Below are 15,773 nucleotides of genomic sequence, written 5' to 3'. Positions count from 1 at the left end.
ATCCCATCTCCTCATTAATATACATCAGGCTGGGGAATGGAAGGGAATACTTACGCAGGGATGTCACAGTTCCTGTTTCTTAGTTTACTAAGTGGAACAGGTTGATGTGATCCTGGGTGCTATTTGTCAATGTCTCGCTAAAATGGTTTGGGTCGAGTTATGGAGTCCAGGAAGACGGTGGCTGATAAATCAAAAGTGGATTGAGTGGACAGGAGGCAGTGATTGATACTGTGACAGGATATGAAGAAAGGAATCTTGATAGGGGCGCGCGCGATATTGAATATGAGAAGGAAAATGGCCCTGGAGTATGGATATTATTCAAGGAAATGAGAATAATAATAATATCAGCTGGAAATTATTGCTGGCTGCAGATTAGGGGAGTTGTTATTAGAATATTGTGCCGCTCTGGACTGGAGCAGCTCAGCTCTCGCAGCGCTGCCAGCGGGGAGAGGCTCCCTAATGTTTGCAAGGCTTTCTGCCTGCTGGCTCTGCACGTTGGGCCTGGCTGGAAACGGTTTGCAGCAGACATGGGCACACATCTCTTCATTCACCTGGCTTTAAATGGGGTTAACCACACTGTGGTCCCCTTGGCTCCTTGGTTTCACTGCCAGCCCGTGACTGCAGGCTCCTTCACTCTAGTGGCCTCTAAACCTTCGCTACCATTGGCACTTCTTTTGTCTTTCTTCCCTGCCAAGGGCTTTGGCTTTCTCCCTTAAGCTTCAAACTGCCACTTTGAGAGGTCTTTCAGACAGGTCACCTCAAAGGCTGGCACAGTAAATACCTACCTAAGCAGAGTAATTGCCATGTGCAAATTAATCCCGGGGGCAGAATTTATTCAAGGTGAGGCTCAACAGGACTCTGAGCAGCCTGATCTAGTTGAGGCTGTCCCTGCTGGCTGCAGGGGGAGGTTGGACTCCTCTGGCCAGCCTGATAGAGGGTAGGATGTCCCTGCCCATGCAGGGGGTTTGGAACTAGATGATCCTTGTGGTCCCTTCCAACCCTGACTGATTCTATGATTCTGTGCCTGGGTGACCTTTGGAGGTCCCTACCACCCCAGGCCATTTTGTGATGCTGTCATCTGATGTCTTTGAGCTGGCAGTGGAGGAAGTGTTGGGGGCTTAGCTGCAAAACATGTGTGTGAGGGAGCTGCTTGCACCTCATTTCTTCACCCTTTTCCTGTCTGTTTGATTTAAGGTTTAAATGGTGTCCAGTAGGTTAAGGAGGGTTCTCCTCTCCACCTGCTCTGCCCTGGTGAGACCACATCTGGAGTGTTGTGACCTCTTGGCAGCACTGTCTGGTAGGAGAGATAATGACAGGCAAAGAGGGAACTTGTGAGTAGCCTTAGGAGCTAGGCAGTTTATGGAGGAAGAGGGGGGGAGGTCAGTTGGAGGATGGCTTGGAATGGCTCCAACAGTGGGCAGAGATCATCACAAGTGAGCTGCACTGCAGTCGTGTGGACTTGAGTTGTTTTTAAGGGGTGCTGTGAAGGTAATTCAAATGTAATGCAGATGGATGGAGTAAAGGTTGGAGTTGGTTTCAGATGAAGAGTAGAGGTCTTGCCTGTGGGAGTTAGCTGATGTTAGCTGTCACAGAATCGTTAAGGATGGAAAAGACCTTTAAGATCATCAAGTCCAACAGGAACCCAACCACCATGCTGCTAAACTGTGTCCTGTGGCAAAGGGCTCAGAGGGAGGATGGAGGTCTTCTGAGCTGCCCATCCTACCAGCACCAGCCAGCAGGAGTTCTGTTGTCTGATGGGAAGAAGATGGAAGGAATGAGGAGGGGGAATTTGAGTAACAAGAGCAGCATTGACTGAGAGCTGTGGGTGGAGAGGGTCCAAACGTGGCTTGCTCTGTCTGCTGTGAGAAACAAGAAGTGACAACTGTGAAGAGCAAGGTTGGGGACACATTGCCAGCCAGTGCTGAAAAGCTGTCTTAAGCTATAAAAATGCTTTGGAAATGGAAGCAAGAAGCAGATGAAAGTCCTGGAAGGAACCAGGCAAAGCTGTTTAATGATTTGATTATTTCTCTGGAGATGTTTCAGTGCTTTATTTCGACTGGGAGCAGCCACTGGAGCTCCTGTTTTAAACTTTGGCTCTGCTGCCTGCTCTTGCCACACTGCTGAACATCCTCAGACCCACAGAGCTGTTCAGGCAATCGGTGTAGCTACTGCAGGTTTCTCTCTGTCTTCACTGGTGAGAAAGGGGAGCTTTGAAGTCTTTGGTCCCTTAGAATGTGCACTTAATTCAGGTGTTGTGGTATAACACAATCACAGACTGGTTTGGGCTAGAAGGGACCTCAAAGCTCACCCAGTTCCAAGTCCCTGCCATGGGCAGGGACACCTCCCTCTAGCCCAGCTTGCTCAAGACCTCACCCAGCCTGGCTTACAACACTGCCAGGCTTAGAGCCTCCACAGCTTCTCTGGGCAACCTGTTCAGTGCCTCAGCACCCTCAGGGGAAGAATTTCTTCCTTGTGTCTCATTTAAATCCAGCTTCTTCAAACTGGGAGCCACCTCTCATCCTGTCACTCCATGCCTTTGTCATAAGTCCCTCTCCAGCTCTTCTGCAGCACCTTTCAGATCCTGGCAGGCTGCTCTGAGGTCTCCCTGCAGCCTTCTCTTCTCCAGGCTGCACACCCCCAACTCTCCCAGCCTGGCTTCACAGCAGAGCCCTTCCAGCCCTGCCAGCGTTGCTGTGATCTCCTCTGCCCCTGCTCCAGCAGCTCCCTGCCTGCGCTGAGCACTCCAGAGCTGCCCCAGCACTGCAGGGGGGGTCTGGGCAGAGCTCAGCAGAGGGGCAGAATCCCCTCCCTGCCCCTGCTGCCCACACTGCTGGGGATCAGCACAGGCTGGGGCTGGGCTGGCAGCACTTGGTGCCAGTTCATCTCCAGCTTTGCCACCCAGCACCCCAAGTCCTTCTCAGGGTGGTTCTCTGTTCTCTACCCAACCTGGATTTCTGCTTGGGGTTTGCTTCAGTTTCTTTCCTTGAACTTCAGATGGAGGCCTGGGGCAGGGCAGGAGGAGTGCAGTTCAGCTTGCTCAGTTTGCTGATGTGCTCTTCATTTTTCTTCTGTGGATGGTCAACCTCAGATCCTATTTCTTCCCCCTCCCCAGTAAATCAAACCCTGCAGTGTTTAGTTAGGGTCTTGTTGTGTTACAGGTTTGTCCTGGCTGTAACTCAGCTGGCAGCTGAGGCCTGGCACTCCAGTTACAACAGAGAGGTTTTGCTCTCTCCATCTCCCCTTTGGGTGGGCAAGGAAGGAAGTGTGGTGAGGGTAGCCCTGTCCTTTGGTCTCAGTCAGCTGAAACCAGTACCAGGTTGTCTCTAAGAATATTGTTTAGCTGTAATAACTGGAGGGAAAAAAAAGGGAACTTAACAGTTTGTCTGTTTGACTCCAGTGGAAAAAATAGAGTAGCCCTGAAGATGTCCTGGAGCAACAACCCAGCGCCGAGCACCTTCCCAGCATCTAATTGACCACTGTGGGAAATTAAACTTCACAAGGCAATGCCAAGGGCCCTTAAGTTATCAATAAGGCCAGAGAGCTGCTAGTGACAGCTGCTTTGATGCCTTTCATTGGCATAAAACCCCCCAAAAAGCAGCCTTAAATATGTGAATGCTGAAGTGCTGCTGGTTTGAGCTGAGTATTGACTCAGGTGTGATGTACCCAGGCAGGGTTAGAAATTGAGCTGCTTGCTGCCTCAACCCCTTTTTATTTCTCTCTTTGGCAAAGAATGTGGCTGCAGGTTGGGGGTTTGTGGTATAAATTCAGCTTTTCACTTCCCCAACCCTTTTTATTTCTCTCTTTGGCAGAGAGTGTGGCTGCAGGTTGGGGGTTTGTGGCATAAACTGAGCTGCTTGTTGTTCCAAATGCTTTGTGTTTCTCTGTTTGGTGAAAGGTGTGGCTGCAGGTCGGGGTTTTTTGGGGGTGTTTGGTTTCTTTTTGTGCTTCAGTTCTCTGGTAGGGAGCAGGTACTCAGCGACAGGAGTCTGATTTCCCTCAGCAGAGGGACTTTTTGATGCTGCCGTGTCCACATTCTAGACTACTTTCTTTTTTCTCCACAGCAAGAGTGGTCAGGGACTGGGATGAGCTGCCCAGGGAGGTGGTTGAGTCACCAACCCTAGGTGTGTTTAAAGGTTGTTCAGATGTGGTGCTTGGGGATATGGTTTAGGGGTGAACATCACAGAGCAGAGTTGTTGGTTGGACTTGATCCCGAGAGTCTTTTCCAACCTGAATGTTTCTGTAGTCTAAAGTCTGGATTTTTACTTCTCATCCTCTTTGTTTTCTGCTACCAAAGATTCTCTTTCCTGGCCAGAGCTGTTATTTCTTTAGCTGCAGAGCTCATGTTTCTGGAGGCAGTGATGCAAACCAACCTAGAGCAGATGTCTTGAAGATGGGCTGGTAACATAAACCCATCCCTGAGTGCTCTTGAAGCTGCTGCTGCTCCTGCAGTTAGTTGCTAGAATGTGATGATCAAAATGAGGAACACAACTCTTTAGAACTGAGCAGAAATGTTTTGTTGTTTGGTTTATTCCCACTTTTCCTTCTTTCTAATAACATAGGACAGTAGCAGAATCTCATAGCCATAAAACCAAGCAGGTTGGAAGAGACCTCCAGGCTCACCCAGTCCAACCTAGCACCCAGCCCTGGCCAACCAACTAGACCATGGCACTAAGTGCCCCAGCCAGGCTTGTCTTGAGTGATCACTTCCTACTCCTGCTGGCCACACTGTTGCTGATGCAGGCCAGATTGCTGTTGACTCTTGGCCACCCAAGCACACTGCTGGCTCACGTTCAGCCAGCTGCCAGTGAGCACCCCCAGGTCCATTTCTGCCAGGCAGCTCTCCAGCCACTCTGCCCCATCATGGAACTGTTTGGGTTGGAAGGGACCTCTGGAGATCCCTGCTAATGCAGCTTGCACAGCAATGACAGAAGCATGGAAATGTTAGAATCATAGAATTGTTTGGGTTGGAAAAGACCTCCAAGTTCATCCAATCCAACCTTCAACCCAACCCCCCCATGGCCATTAAATCTTGTCCCCGAGTGCCATGGCCAGAGGGTTCTTGAACACTCCCAGGGATGGGGACTCCTCCACCTCCCTGGGCAGCCTGTGCCAGTCCCTGACCTCTCTTGCAGCAGAGAAATTTTTCCTCCTCTCCAACTTAACCCTCCCCTGGCACAATTTCAGGCCATTTCCTCTTCTATCACCTGAGACTAGGAACAAGAGGCCAACCTCCTTTCAGGGAGTTGTAGGGAGCAATGAGCTCTCCCCTCAGCCTCCTCTTCTCCACACTAAAACTGGGGTTTAAATATGTTCCTTGCAATAGGAGGTGCTGGGAGAAATGACCTCCCAGAGAAATAAGGTAGTGTTCCTCCACAGTGTCCTGCCTCTGGGGCTGCCAGCTTGTGTGTAATGTGGGGCTGCCCTCAGTGCTGCTGCTGAAGATGTGCAGGGCTGGAGCCAGGCTCTGCTCAGGGGTGGCCAAGGACAGGCCAAGGGGCACCAGGTGCCAGATGGAGCAGAGGAGGTGCCAGGGGAAGAGAAGGGAGACCTTTGTGAGGGTGCTGGAGCCTGGAGCAGGCTGCCCAGAGAGGCTGTGGGGACATCCCTGCTCTGGGGCCATCCCAAACCCACCTGGGTGTGCTCTGGGTGCCCTGCCCTGAGTGTTGGCCCTGCCTTTCTTCCTTCATTTGTTAGCTTTAAGCAGCACAGCAACATTTCAACACCAGCACCTCCTTTGCTACCTGCCTGGACTGGGTGATCTCTGGAGGTCCCTTCCAAGCTCTAATGTTCTGTGTTTGTGTGGAAAAGATTCATGCCTACAACAGAGCCATCAAAAGCATTGGATTTTGCAGGAGAAAAGTTTCCAATTCTCTTGCCTACCTCCCAAAGCCTTGGGGCCATATTTCCAACCTGCATTTTCCTTCCCAAACAGGATTTTGCAGCTCTCTGTCACTGCTGTTTTCCATGGGATCATCTCAGCCCCTCTTGAAAGCAAACTAACCCAAAGCCCTCTCCTCCTCAGAAAAGGGTTTTGTTTTATGCTCAGCTCAAATAACTGATTTCAAGTTGTTTGTAGTTCTGAGCTGCTGATTTATAGCCTGGAAATGAAGGCAAGGGCAGGAGCTGGGGGGTGGGTGGGGGTCAAATTATGCATACACTGTTAAACATCTTTTTTTCTCCCCCTGCTATGGTTTCTTTTGCTTCTCTTGTATGGAAGTATGCAGGGCTGAGGTACATTGAAACAGAATTTAAATGAAGCTGTGGCATAGCACTGCAGGAAAAAAAATCCCCAATCTGTTAGCAGCCTGGTATCAAAAAGATGTGCTAAAAGTTCCCCCCCACCTTAAAGCTTCTTGATTGGAGAAAGGGGGGGGGGGGGAAAGGAGAGGAGGGAAAAAAAAGGCAAGCAAATCCTTTCCCTCTTTTCCTGCTCTATAGTCTTCTTGAAGTTCTTCCAAATTAGATTTTAAATGCCAATTAGGAGGTTGAATATACTGAAATAAAAGCAAATACAACCAAAATGGCCTCACCTTATGGCTAGTTAGGCTCTTTCTCTCCAAAGCAGAACCTTTGCTCTGAGCGTGGCTTTGAGAAAGAGCTTCAGCTTAATGAACACATTAATTAGAACCATAACTATTTATAAGGTAATTAGAAACGAGGCAGGGTAAACTGGGCTTTTCCTGCAATTAATGGAGGATTAATTACTGGAGGTAATGAAGTGGATTTTTAAATGCATTAAGGTGAAGTACAGAGCTGAGCAAAGCTTTGTGATAGTGGCATAATGAAGCCAGGCTGTTTGAGCGCGGCTCCTCTGAGCTGCCTAATAAGCATCATTGCATCATTATGTATGCACTTAAAAAGACTTACCACCAAAATGACTGCCTAATTATTTCTAATTGGCAGGACTCTGTGTAGTCATTGAGCTGTTTGTAGCCATTTTAAGGTTCATTTAACTATCCTTGGGGCCATGTGATAGATGGTGGGGGGGGAGGAAAGGCTTCCACTACAGGCTGGCCTTGGCTGGCGCCGCTAATCAATTTTGGTGGGCTTGAGCTCGAAATGCATTTGCTCCTGCAGAGGTCAGAACCTGCAGTAGTCCAAGCAAAGTTTGGCTGTTTGAAGCTGCCTGGCTGTATTCATTAGCAATTAGTAAAATAATTGTGTCTGTCACTGTGTTTGGATTTCCATCTGACTCGCTCTGCTTTCATCGCTCTCCCTTCTCGCTGCGTATTAGCTCCACTGGAAAGCAGATCTCCTTCCCACAGCCCTTTCAGCAGCTCGAGTGCAGTGGCATCTGTTCCCATCTCCTACCTTTCTTCCTTCATTTGTTAGCTTCTAACCAGCACACCACTGTTCCAACACCAGCACCTCCTCTGCCTCCCGCTCGATTGCAGAGGGAAAGGGTCTACCCAAGGACAGCGTTTTTAGGGCTTCTAAAGGGGCAATCTCCGAGGTCACTAAGCACTGAGAGAGGAAGCCTGGAGTGCAATCGAATGCTGACCTTTACCAGAGTTGGGTGGTGGCAGGGGTAGCTCTTGCCAAGATGCTGGCAGCTTTGTGTAGTCAAGGACAGCTCCTGGCAGCAGAAAGCTCTGTAGTGATCCTAGAACGGCTCAGGTTGGAAGCGACCTCAGAGATCAACTGCTGCAACCCCCCTGCCATGGGCAGGGACACCTCCCAGCTAGACTTGATTGCTCAAGGCCTCATGCAGTCTGGCTTTGAACACCCTTAGGGAACCACCCTGGGCAGCCTGGGCCAGGCTCTCACCACCCTCACACTGAACAACTTCTTCAGCTCCACTCTAACCCTGCTCTGCCTCAGCTCCACACCATTCCCCCTTGGCCTGGCTCCAGACCCCCTCAGCACAAGTCTCTCTGCAGCCTTCCTGCAGGATCCCTTCAGGCATTGGCAGGCAGCTCTAAGATTCCCCCTCAGAGTGTTCTCCAGGCTGCACCCCTCCAGCTCCCTCAGCCTGTGCTCACAGCAGAGCTGCTGCAGCCCTGGCAGCATCTGTGTGGCCTCATCTAGCCTCACTCCAGCAGCTCTGTGTCCTCATGCTGGGGACAGCAGCACAGGAGGCAGGGCTGGAGGCGAGGTCTGAGCAGAGCCAAGGGGCACAATTCCTTCTCCTGCCCTGCTGCCCACACTGCTCTGGCTGCAGCCAGCACCCAGCTGCCTGCTGGCTCCTGGGGAGCTGCTCAGAAGCAGCCAACACCCCCAAGTCTCGTTCTTCAGAGCTGCTCTCAACCTGCTCTGCACCTAGCTTGGAATTTAGTCTGGGACTGGCCTGATTCTTCCCCATCCCTGCGTGGATGTCAGTGCTCCTCTCTTATCAATAATGCCACTGGGAAAGTAGAGGCTGTGGCTTGAAAATGACCTTTTGGAGCTGTCCTGATTAGTATTTAGTTATTTTCTCTCCCAGTGCCAGATTTAATGTGACATCCCACTGTGGTAAGAGCCTGTGGAAGCTCTCAGAGAGCAGCACCTTGTCCTGGTGGCCCTAATCACAACCAGCTGTAGGCTGCTGTCAGCCTACAGGAGCCATTCCTACAGCTTAGGAAAACAGCGGCGAGCAAATTGTGGGCTAATGAAAGGAAGGTCAGCTTGGCCTCCTTGGGCTACACACACCCACAGAAAGGCAGTTCTGGTAATTTAATGGTAAAACTTAAGCTGTAACAATGAGTTGCTTAGGCTGTGGTTAAAGTTTAAGTGGATTGGAAAGAGTTAATCGTTTTGAAAGCGTGAGCACCGAAAGGGGAGTTGAAGTGAGAGAGAAGGGGAAACAGGGGGCTTGTGGCACCAGAAACTAAGAAGCTAAACCTGGACTACAATCTAAGCTCATCATGGAATTGTTTGCCTTGGAAAAGCCTTCCAAGATCACTGAGTCCAACTGGCAACCCAGCCCCACTGTGTACACTAAACCATGGCCCCAGGCTTCTTGGACACCTCCAGGGACGGGGACTCCACCACCTCCCTGGGCAGCTTGTGCCAGTCCCTGACCACTCTTTTTTGTCCTCTGTAACCTAACTCTACCCTGGCACAATTTCAGGCTATTTTCTCTCCTCCTATCACCTCAGATTAGGGAAAAGAACCAACTCCCACCTCAGCCCAGCCTCTGATTTGAGCAAGTATTTGCTCGTTAGATTCAGCAGATCATAGAATCAGTGAGGCTGGGAAAGGCCTCTAAGATCATCAAGTCCAAGGGTTGGACTCTGTCTTTAGAGATGATTTCCAGCTGACACAGTTCTGTGATTCTGTATCCCCAGATTTCCAGCCCCGGGCTTTAAAAGTGCCAGAATGATCTTAGAGCTGAGTTGCTTCAAGGAGTGACAGTGTGAGGTGGTGAGGATGAGTTGTCCCTCGCAGGAGCATGGGAAGTCTGAGCTTTGGGCATCAGGCAAGAGGATAAAGATCTCAAGTGTCATGGAATCACAAGATCAAACAGGTTGGAAGAGAGCTCCAAGCTCACGCAGCCCAACCTAGCCCTGGCCAGTCAACCAGCCCATGGCACTAAGTACCCCAGCCAGGCTTTGCTTCAACACCTCCAGGGATGGAGACTCCACCACCTCCCTGGGCAGCCCATTCCAATGCCAATCACTCTCTCTGGGAAGAAGTGCTCTGATGAAAGCTTTCCTGAGGGCTGTGGTTAGGTAGCTGAAGTCTGGAGTGTTCCCAGCTTCAGCTGAATTAAAAAGATGAAATATCTGAATAATACAAGGAAGTCTTGACCTTGCTTCAGAAGTTGGCTTGCAGTCAGTAGATACCATCACAGAATTGGTGCCTCCTCTGGAGCTGAAGATGGTGATCAAAGGTGTCAAGTGCCTAGGATGTTGCAGCTGTGAAGTGCAGTAAGTGGGCAGAGATGCTCTCATCTGCTGTGGGGAGGGGTGAAGTCTCCACTGTCTGTGCTAAGCTAACTTCCCTTCGTGTCACTTGTCATAGGAATCAAGGACAGGGATCAGGCTTCTTGGTCTGCAGTGGCCATGAGCATTTAGAATAGATCTTCAGCCTCAAAGACTTGGAGGTTTGATTAGGAGCAAGAAATGATAGAAGTGGGGAATGAACAAAGTTGAAATTGCATGAACAGATCCCAGAGCCTCGGCAGGGTGGGGGTGGAAGGGACCTCTGGAGCTCATCCAGTCCAAGCCCTGCTCCAGCAGGGCACCCACAGCAGCTTGCCCAGCAGCACAATGCCTGGAGGGTGCTGGAAGCTCTCCACACAAGGAGATTTTCCACAGCCTCTCTGGGCAGCCTGCTGCAGGTGTCCAACATCCTAGCACCAGGCTCTTGATTTATTGCTGAGATATTAAAGTGGCCTCTCTTGGTTGGGTTTTCTTTGCAGCTGTTGAGCTAAATAAATAATATTTGAATTAATAATCTAATAACAAAGAATTGTAACAACTGAGAGGCACTAAGAAGTGTCCTGCTCTGAGCTGGGCCAGCACCAGTCCTGCTCGCTGCTGGCCCTGCCCAGCTCAGCCCCTGCTCACTGAGGCACTGTCTGAAGGGCAGGGCAGCTTTGCACTGCCAGGGGCAGGCAGAAGCTGATGGGCAGAGCTCCTGACAAGGCCTGGGGGGCAGAAAGGCTCTGCCTGCCACTTGCTGCCCTGCACACCAAGGGCACTGCCACAGCTTGTGGGGCAGGAGGGCAGAGGTGGCAGCCGTGGGGAGGAGCAGCCAGGAGAGGTGACCCTCAGCTGCCCACCAAGGGATTGCAGCCCATGGGTGGCATCTTGAGGAGCAAGCTGAGGGATCCCCAGGGTGCAGCCTCTTCTTCCCTGGCTGCTGTGCCAGGAGGACTCTGTCCCCTCTACCTTCCATCCCCATCCCTGTATGCCTGAATCCAGTTCTAGAATCCAGCTCCTGTGTCTGGTTCCCCTCTGCTGCTGAGTCCAGTCTGAGACTTGCCCAGTGGTTGCCCATGGCATCGGTGGTGCCAGTGGTGCCATTCCTGGTTTAGTGAATCAGAAGGGTTAGGTGATGGGCTGGGCTTGACGATCCTAGAGGTCTTTTCCAACCTGGTTTATTCTGTGACCCTTGGCATCAGGGGCTGGGTTCCACACTGCTTTGTGTCTCTGTGTCTCTATCCTATGGCCTTGTTCTTCTCTCCATCCCAGCTGGCTTATTTCTTTCCCATCCCATCAATCTCTCTCCCTTCTTCACTTTCTCTTCCCTTTGGGTAGTCAGAGAGGGTCCTGGAGGCCCTCTGGCACTGCTGTGCTGGCCTGCCCTGACCTGTGACAGACGCCTAAGGACATTCCTGACATCCTGTGATCCTGTGACATCTTAGCACCTTCCCTGGAATGCTGTTCCTTTGCCAGCCAGGTAGCTCCTTCCTGCAGCACCTTGCCTTTGCTGGTGCAGCCCTGGTGCCGGCAGAGCCCTGGTGCTGGCAGAGCCCTGGTGCTGGCAGAGCCCTGGTGCCAGCAGCCTGCTGCTGTGCTCTGGCTCCCCTCTCCCTTCAGCAAAGTCCACCTCGGTGAGTGCTCTCCAAGTGTCCTGGCCCGAAGCACTTAGGTCGGCCCTAGGAGACGGAGCTCAGTGCTTGGGTGCAGTGTAATTGGGGCAGTGCTCACCGGCCCTGACCTCATTTCCTTCAGAACAATGGACATGAATGGTTTCAGGTTTTATTGGGCTGATATTCCAGATGCAGTGTACATTTAATTAAGTGTAGTTTCCTTTTGCCCATGGTATGTGTCTCTGCTTTCTGTCGCCAATTCTTTCTACTTTTACAGTTTTCCACATGTTTTCTTTCACCATTTATGATTTTTTTTCCCTTTTTTTTTTTTTTTTTTCCTGGTGTGTGTGTTTTAAAGCAGCCCTAGGAGGGGGTTTAAATCACTTTAGCATGCAGCAAGCCCAGCTCCCCATTCGAACAATAAACGCCAGTTTAAAAAGCCCTTCAGATCTTCTCTCACTTCATAAATACGAATGCATCAAACCCATGATGCAGTTGTAGTGCCCACCTGCTAATTACATCCAGATTTCCTCAAACTTGGTTTAAGCCAGAAGAGGGAGGGGGAGGGGAAGACAAAAAAAAAAAAGACAAACCTGCTTATTTGTTTCAACTCCCATCCCTGGGCAGGCTGCATATGGCCCTCGTGAAACTAATTACGCCTGCGGAGCAGCTGTGGAATTTAGTGCAACTCATTTTTATCCACTCTTCCTTTTTGTTTTTGTTACATTTTAATTGATTACCTGTGAAGAAATTAGCAAATTAACACTTTTTTTTTTTGTGGAGGGACTGAATGAGGAAGGGGAGAGGGGAGGGTGGGGGGTGGGAGGGATTTATTTATTCTAGAGGCTTTCAGTTGGTTCCAGGTGGTGGTGGGAACGGAGCTGTTTGTTAGGCTGTTTTGAGATGGGGTCATAGAATGGTTTAGGTTGGAAGGGACCTCAAAGATCAGCCAGTTCCAACTCTCCACCACAGGCAGGGGTTGGTCTGCATGACCAAGCCAGGCTGGATGAGGCTCTGGCCAGCTTGATCTAGGGTAGGGTGTCCCCAGGCATGGCAGGGAGGCTGGAACTCAACCATCCTTGTGGTCCCTTCCAGCCCTGACTGATTCTATGATTCTTCTGCCAGGCCCCCAGGGACAGAACAAGGGGACACAGCCTCAAATTGTGCCAGGGCAGGGACACCTCCCACTAGAACAGGCTGCTCAAGGCCTCATCCAACCTGGCTTTGAACATCTCTAGGGAGGTTGTGGAGGACAGAAGCACAGAATGGGATCTTTGATCTTTGATCCCATTCTGTGCTTCTGTCCTCCACAACCTCCCTGGGCAGCCTGTGCCAGTGTCTCACCACCCTCACTGTCAAGACCTTCTTTCTAACATCCAGTTTAAATCTCCTCTCTTCCAATTTGAACTCATTACTCAAGGTAATCTCTTGCATCCAGGTCAGGAAGGTATTGGTGAGGCTCTGTTAGCTGGGGGTGAGAATTTTCAGGGGGTGGAGGGGTTCCAGAGTGGTGCTGAGCATCTGTGTGTTCTGTCAGCTGGACATGAAAAGCAGCTTGGTAGGTGATAGCTTTTCCAGAGGTCTTTTGGTAACATATGGGCTGATCTGGATCTGAGAGCTCTTTGAAGAGCTTTGAACTTGACTACATGGCTTAACCTTTGGCATGGTGGCTGGCTGGGGGGTTTGGCTGGGAAGGGGTCTGCCTGCTGGGAGTCCAGAGCTGGAGTTTTAGTTTCATTTCTAGGTTGAGTGTTTGGGGATTTGTTCTGAGGTGGGTAATCAGGATGGTGTTTATTTTTCCAGCAGGAAAAGAAGATAGAGGCCTTGGAGGCACTGGCACAGGTTGCCCAGGGAGGTTGTGGGGTGACCTCAGTGCTCATCCATTTCCAACCCCCCTGCTATAGGCAGGGACATCTCCCCCTAGAACAGGCTGCTCAAGGACTCCTCCAGCCTGGCCTTGAACACCTCCAGGGAGGTTGTGGAGCACAGAAGCACCCAATGTGATCTTTGATGTGCCTGGAGGTGTTGAAGCCAAGCCTAGATGGGACACATAGTGCCGTGGTCTGGTTGATTGGATAGAGCTGGGTGCTAGATTGGGCTGGATGAGCTTGGAGGTCTCTTCCAACCTGCTTGATTCTGTGAGGTAGAACTTCTGACTGTAAGAGCCTCAGAGCCCTGGCACAGGCTCCCCAGGGGGGTTGTGGAGTCTGCTTCTCTGTAGCCTTTCAAGCCCTGTCTGGATGTGCTCCTGTGTGACCTCCACTAGGTTATTATGGTCCTGCTGTGGCAGAGGAGTTGCACTGGAAGCTCTCCAGAGGTCCCTTCCAACCCCTTAGATCCTGTGAGCCTGTCTGATGGCTTCTTGTAGCTGCAGTTCAGGCAGTGATGCTTTCCTTTCCTCTGCTGTGTTGATCACAAGATGCTGCACTGGTGCTTCATGAGGGCATTCAGGTGCACTTGTCCACGCTGCAGGTGGAGATGTTCCACAGCTTGTCAGCCACTGAGCAGCAGACTTCCTCCTGTGCTTGCTTTTCACTTTATGAGATTGCCCTCCACAGTCAGGAGTCTGTTGTGCATTTAGTCTAGGCTCATGGAGTCCTTTTGGTTGGAAAAGACCTTCAAGATCATCGAGTCCAAGCCTTAAGTGCCAGGTCAGCTCTAATCCATGGCCCTCAGCACCACATCTTCATGGTTTTGAAACCCCTCCAGGGGTGGGGACTCCACCACTGCCCTGAGCAGCCTGAGCCAGGGCTGGACAACCCTTTTGGGGAAAAAGCTGTTCCTCGTGGCCAACCTCAGCCTCTGCTTCAGTTATTGCTAGTCCTGGAGTGTGCCCAGAGAAGGGCAGTGAAGCTGGTGAAGGGTCTGGGAAACAGGGCTGGGGGGAGCAGCTGAGGGAGCTGGGGGTGTGCAGTGTGGAGAAGAGCAGGATGAGGGCAGAGCTCATGGATCTCTACAGCTCCCTGAGAGGAGGCTGGTGCCAGGTAGGGGGTGGTCTGCTCTCCCAAGGAGCAAGTGATAGCAGGAGAGGAAGCAGCCTCAGGTTGCACCAGGGGAGGTTTAGATTGGACTTTAGAAGAAACTTCTTTGCTGAAAGGGTTCCCAAAGGAGACTGCACAACCTCTCTGCTCCAGGGCTCCAGCACCCTCACTGTGAAGAAGTTTCTCCTCACGTTGAGGTGGAACCTCCTGGGTTCTAGCTTGTACCTGTTGGTCCTTGTTCTGTCACTGGGCACCACCAGGAGGACAGCATCACCTTCATCCTGACACGCACCCCTCAAACGTTTGTAGACGCTGCTCAGGTCCCCTCCCAGCCTTCTCCTTTCCAGGCTAGACAGCTCCAGGGCTCTCAGCCTTTCTTCACGGGAGAGGTGGTCAAGTCCCCCACTCACTCTGGTAGCTGCTTTAGTTCACAATGGGCCACTGAAGTGGTAATCTGAGCTGTGGTCTGAGTGCTAAGAGGAGATCTTGCCTTGGGAGAGATGCCATATGCCGAGTGAAAAGGAACCCAGGGGCTCCTGACCTCGGGTGCCTGCCTGAAAGCTGCCTGGCAGGAGGAGGTTCGCTCACCCTGCCAGGCTGGACACATTCCAGGCTCAGTAACAACCTTTTCCCTGCCTGTAATTTATAGCTTCATCTGGAGCTCGTATTTTCCTCTGCCCGTGCCATTGTCGAGCTTTATTGAGCAGTTGTTGCCTTTCTCAGCGCAGTCATCTTCTGGCTGCGATTTGGCTTTTAAAGCCTTTGGGGTGTTGCACTTGCAGGAGGTGCTAAAGAGCCCTTTCCTGCTCTTCTACACTGCCCTCTCGCTGCCTAAGGAAACTTTTCACTGAGGTGCCACCAGCACGTTCATGAAGATGGACGTTGTGATGCAGACTCGAGCAAGCTTGGCCTCTTTTCCTGACTGCTCATTGTCTGTAGCTACTCAGGTACCATAAAAAAAAGCCCAAACCAGAGGACTTGAGCCGTGGTAAATGAAAATGTAGGAACTAATCAAAAAGGAATTCAGGAATAATGAAAAGCTTTTCTTTTTTTTGATAGATATAAAACATCCAGAGGGGAGGGATGTCATCCTGAGGGGAGGGATGTCATCCTGAGGGGAGGGATGTCATCCTGAGGGGAGGGATGTCATCCAGAGAGGTGGGATGTCATCCTGAGAGACCTGGGCATGCTCCATAAGAAGCTCTGTGTAAACCTCATGGGCTTCAGCTAGCCCAAGTGCAAGGTCCTGCAACTGGGTTGAGGCAAGCCCTGGTATCAGCAGGGGCTGGGGGTGAAGGGCTAGAGAGCAGCCCTGTGGAAAAGGGTTTAAGGGT

At 51.1% G+C, this 15,773-nt stretch overlaps 1 protein-coding gene across 1 annotated transcript in view; it reads left to right on the top strand.

Annotated features, from left to right (window-relative positions):
• Positions 1-15,773, top strand: part of RSRC1 (arginine and serine rich coiled-coil 1) — a 145,225-nt gene that overhangs the window by 12,278 nt on the left and 117,174 nt on the right. The gene's annotated exons all lie outside the window — the stretch shown is intronic.

The sequence above is a fragment of the Pogoniulus pusillus genome, chromosome 26 (genome assembly GCF_015220805.1).
Source record: "Pogoniulus pusillus isolate bPogPus1 chromosome 26, bPogPus1.pri, whole genome shotgun sequence".
Taxonomy (NCBI): domain Eukaryota; kingdom Metazoa; phylum Chordata; class Aves; order Piciformes; family Lybiidae; genus Pogoniulus; species Pogoniulus pusillus.
Note: the sequence above shows the minus strand (reverse complement) of the source record. Positions and strands in the feature narration are given on the sequence as shown.